The sequence below is a fragment of the Galeopterus variegatus genome, unplaced genomic scaffold (genome assembly GCF_000696425.1).
Source record: "Galeopterus variegatus unplaced genomic scaffold, G_variegatus-3.0.2 Scaffold14803, whole genome shotgun sequence".
Classification (NCBI taxonomy): domain Eukaryota; kingdom Metazoa; phylum Chordata; class Mammalia; order Dermoptera; family Cynocephalidae; genus Galeopterus; species Galeopterus variegatus.
Window position 1 is genome coordinate 22,546 of NW_007740914.1, and position 5,198 is coordinate 27,743.

Below are 5,198 nucleotides of genomic sequence, written 5' to 3' on the forward strand. Positions count from 1 at the left end.
CGTTTCTGCAATAAAGTTGTACGATGTAATGGAGTAAAAGTCTGCTCTGGGACAGTGGCAATTTTAATAGAGACAAAGGCATAATTTCAAGAGGCAGTTTGATGGGAACACAAAGAGAGATTTGTCAAGCATTGTGTGCTCCATACTTTACATACATTATTTTACTTAATTATCATAACAGCCCTTCCAAATAGGTATAAGTATTCCAATTTAGAGATAATTGAGTCTCAGTGATTTATGAGTTATTCGAGGTCAGAGGGTGGAACCAGGGTTAAGAACCAGCAGATTGAATGGGTGGTGGATTAGGATGAATCAAAGCGATTTCATTTGTTTGTTTTGTAAAACTATATCTCTCTTTTTTTTTTTTTTTTAAAGATGACTGGTAAGGGGATCTTAACCCTTGACTTGGTGTTGTCAGCACCACACTCCCCCGAGTGAGCCATGGGCCAGCCCAAACTATATCTCTATTTTTATTTTCCTTTTCTCTCCTAAGTCTGAGAGCCTGACACTAGTTTGTGTGTTTTTGTACATAAAAGACAACTGCTAGGTAGGCAATGACAAAAGCAGAAGGTGACAGCCAGTTTGATTTCAGTTTTTGGTTTTTATCCTTAAATGAAGCGTTTGGTTTTAGATAAATGAAAGGTGAGTTCCTGATAATGAACAATAGTCTAATAAAGGCTGATAATAAAGACTAGCTGGTTCAGGCAGGCGTCCTTCACTAGGCTTGTTCTCAATGTGGTCTTTGGAGAGCTGTTACCCCGGGCTGGAGAGTAACCGTGAACTAGACGTCTGGAGAGCAAGAGAAGCCAGCTGCGCGTGCTGTAAGTGACGTCCTGCGGCCGAGTGGAAGCAGCGTAGCCCACCTGGGCCATTTAGAAGCAGCATACAATAAACTTGCAACGCCAGGGTTAAACAGCAAAGATGGGCTGAGGGTTGAAAATACAGCTCAGGTTTTAAATACAAATTTTAAAAACATGAGTAACTCTTTTTCTAAAGAAAAACAGAAGCTCACAGTCTCATTTCATTACCCAGCAGTGCCTTTGAGCCATGAACTTTTCCCCACTTTCAGAAACTTCTCTGGAAAATTCATTTCATGCTTGTCTACTCCAGTAAAGCCCTTGACTGAACTGTTACAAAACAGGAGACTTGGCCGAGGGAATGTGAGAAATCACCCCATACACTGGAGCCAGTTAGCATCCTTGAGAGCTGTGTGCCTCTGACCTTTGGTTTACCCGTAACCTTGGACTGTGACCTTCTCCCAGCAGAGGGGACTTTCTGATTGTTCCTGTGCCAGGTGAACAGGAAGCAGACACAGCACATGCATCACGTTCTCTGACACACTAAAAAATACCTCTTACGCTCAGGGAGGGCTGCAGGTGCCCTGACTTTGGGGCTCTGTACTCACCGGCAGCTGAGCGGCAGTCTTAGGAGACTCAGTGAGAACTATCAAGTCTCTTTGAAAGCCTCAGCTTGTTTTTGTTCTCTCCCCAAGATGTGCCTCCATCAATTACCTTGTTGCTGCTAATGCTGCTCTTGAATTAACGTGATCACACATCCCTGCCTCCTCTCATGTAGATTTTGACCCAACGACGTTGTCTCGGATCCTTAGGCAGCCACCTTCCCATTTTCCACCATGCTGGTTTCAGAACTTCTTTTTTCAAGTTCTCAGCCTCCCTCTGCAGAAGTGATCTAATTTCTTCTTACCCCAAGAATGGCTTTTGTTTTCAATAAGAATTTATTGAGCACCTGCCATGAACTAGGAATTGTGCTTAGTTCTTGGAATGTGAAAACGAATAAGGCATCATGTCTAGCTGGATGGGCTAATAGCTTGGTAGAGGGAGACAGACACGAGGACAAGGGCCGTCAGACTTTGTAGGTGAATTCAAAGAATCGATGCAAAGAGCAAGGAGAGGTCGGGGGAGTCATCAGTTCCACCTAGGAGGGCAGGTGCAGCTTCCTAAATACCACCTGGAGTAAACTTACAAAATTCCCTTCCCTCCACTCTCTAGATCATCTATAACTGTAGCCGTTCTTAACATCTTTCTTCCTACCGTAGAAGAGGTGTCCGCGTTTTGCTAAGATTAACCCTTCACATGGGTCTTAAAAACAAGCTTTATCTTTTACATAAAAGTATGGTTAAGAAAACAATTGCAAATATATTATAAAACAACAAAAAAATTTAAGAAAGAAAAACATTTCCCATTACCCAACCACCTTTTTTTTCTTTTCGACCGGTAAGGGGATCATAACCCTTGGCTTGGTGTCGCCCGCACCACGCTCAGCCAGTGAGCACACTGGCCATCCTCATAACAGGATCCAAACCAGCGGCCTCAGCGCTCCCAGCGACGCACTCTCCCGATTGAGCCATGGGACCGGGCCGGTCTTTAACCGCCTTTTCAACAGTCCTGCCACCTTTCCTTTCTGTGTATTGTAGTCTCTTTTCTTTCCCTAAGTATTTTGAAATAGTTACAATCACAACCACTTGCATTCATAGTACGTTTTCCACCCCCACCCCTGGGACCTGACTTTTTTCAATTCTGTATCTTCATTGTCTTTCCTATTTGAAAGTCCCATTCACATCCCTACTCACTTAACTCCTGCCTATCCTGAAACAAAAGAAGCCGGATCATTCCCTTAGTCTTGCTAGACCGTTCCTATGGATCCCACACCACTCTGCTTATTGCGCCCTTTCTTCTTTCGGAGGCTTTCCTCCGTGGAGTTCCTGAGCGGTCCATTTTTTTTTTTTTTTTCTTTTGGTGACTGGTAAGGGGATCGTAACCCTTGGCTTGGTGTCGCCAGCACCGCGCTCAGCCAGTGAGTTCACCGGCCATCCCTATATGGGATCCGAACCTGCGGCCTCGGCGCTCCCAGCGCCCCAGCCCCGCACTCTCCCTAGTGAGCCACGGGGCCGGCCCCTGAGCTGTCCATTTTCAGTTTTGAAGTTGCTCTTTTCTTCTCTGATAACTCTTTCTACTCCGTCTCTTTCTTACATCAGTTTCTCCCCCTTTGCCTACCCTTCTTTGCCTGCCCTTTAAAGACTGACGATTCCCGGGGCCCCTCCCACTGCCAACCTTTCTTCACTTACTGAAAACTCTCCTTGGGCCCTTTCCACAGCTTCGTATATTTCACCGATTCCTTCCAGACCTGTGTCTCCAGCCCAGACTTCTTGCCTGAAATTCAGCCTCATTTGCAACCTGCTACTCAATCCGCTTGCCCAGACAAATCCCACTCCACACTTGCAAACTGAGTTCTTCTCCTAATTCCTTAGCTTGGGCAAAACTACGATCACCCTCCTAGTCAACCATCCCAGAGGAACGGACACCCTCTCCATTTCCTCCTTCTTCCTTAGTCCCGTAAATTCTTCCTGCAAAACGTATCTCAAATCCACGGCTTATTCTTGCTGCCGCTTTGTAAGATGACACCTGGACTCTTTCTCATCCAGTTCACTTGATAGACTACTATTTCTTTTTGCAATACTTTTTCTTTCATGCTGTTTCACAAATTATGTTTCTAGAATACAGATAATTCTTTAAAATAGCAATACCTTAATTAAAAATTGTCAATGATTTTCCACTACCTGTACCAAAATCCAAATTTCTTACATAGCACTTAGGCAGTGTGTAATTTGCCCTCAGTCTACTTTCCCCCCTCATTTCTTTCCTGTGCAGTCCCCCTACTCTGTCATAGCCACATGGAATTACTGGTGACTTCCCTGTGCCCCTAAACAAACTAGGACTTCTTACACCTCTCAGGATCTACTGTGGCTTTCCCTCTGCCTAGAAATGCCTTGTGCATTTGTCAAAATCATATGCATGTGTGTAAGCCGGGTTTAAATGCCACCTTCTCTGTGAAGTTCCCCAGACCTTGGTTTCTCCTGTCCCTGGAAAAACCAATCACTCTTCCCTCCGTGTTCTCAGCCCAGAGTGGTTCCCAAACCTGGCTGTGCACAAGAATCGACAGGGAAGTTTTAAAAAGATACTGATGCCTAGGCCTCACCTCACATGCTCACATCAAGACATCTAAGGATAAGCCCTGTGCATTAGTAATTTTTTGTGTGTGGTAAAATATCCATGACATAAAATTTACCATCTCAGCCACTCTTAATTGTACAAATGAGTGGCATTGAATACATTCATGATGCTGTGCATCCATGTCCAGAACTCTTCACCTTGCAGGACTGAAACTCTGCACCCATTCACCAGCTCCCCATTCCTCCATCCTTCCGACCCCTGACAACCACCATTGTACTTTCTGTCTCTATGACTTTGACTACTTTAGGTACCTCACATAATTGAAATTATGCAGTATTTGTCTTTTTGTGACTGGTTTATTTTACTCAGCATAATGTCCCCAAGGTTCATCCATGTTGTAGCATGTGTCAGAATTTCCTTACTCTTTAAGGCTGAGTAATATTCCCCTATATGGATATACCGACAGGGAAGTTTTTAAAAGATACTGATGCCTAGGCCTCACCTCACATGCTTACATCAAGACATTTAAGGATAAGCCCTGTGCATTAGTAATTTTTTTTGTGTGGTAAAATATCCATGACATAAAATTTACCATCTCAGCCACTCTTAATTGTACAAATGAGTGGCATTGAATACATTCATGATGCTGTGCATCCATGTCCAGAACTCTTCACCTTGCAGGACTGAAACTCTGCACCCATTCTCCAGCTCCCTGTTCCTCCATCCTTCCGACCCCTGACAACCACCATTGTACTTTCTGTCTCTATGATTTTGACTACTTTAGGTACCTCACAAAATTGAAATTATGCAGTATTTGTCTTTTTGTGACTGGTTTATTTTACTCAGCATAATGTCCCCAAGGCTCATCCAAGTTGTAGCATGTGTCAGAATTTCCTTACTCTTTAAGGCTGAGTAATATTCCCCTATATGGATATACTTATCTATTCATCCATCAATGGACACTTGGGCTGCCTCCACATTTTAGCTAATGTAAACAAGGCTGCTATGAACATTGGCCTATAAATATCTATTCAAGACCCCGCTTTCAATTCTTTTGAATCTATACCCAGAAATTAGATTTTCCAGCAATTCTGTGTTTAATTCTTTGAGGAACCACCACACTATTTTCTGTAGAGGCTGCACCATTTTACATTCCTACTACAGAACACAGGTGTTCCAATTTCTCCACATCCTCACCAACACTTGTTATTTTTTTGGTTTTTTGAG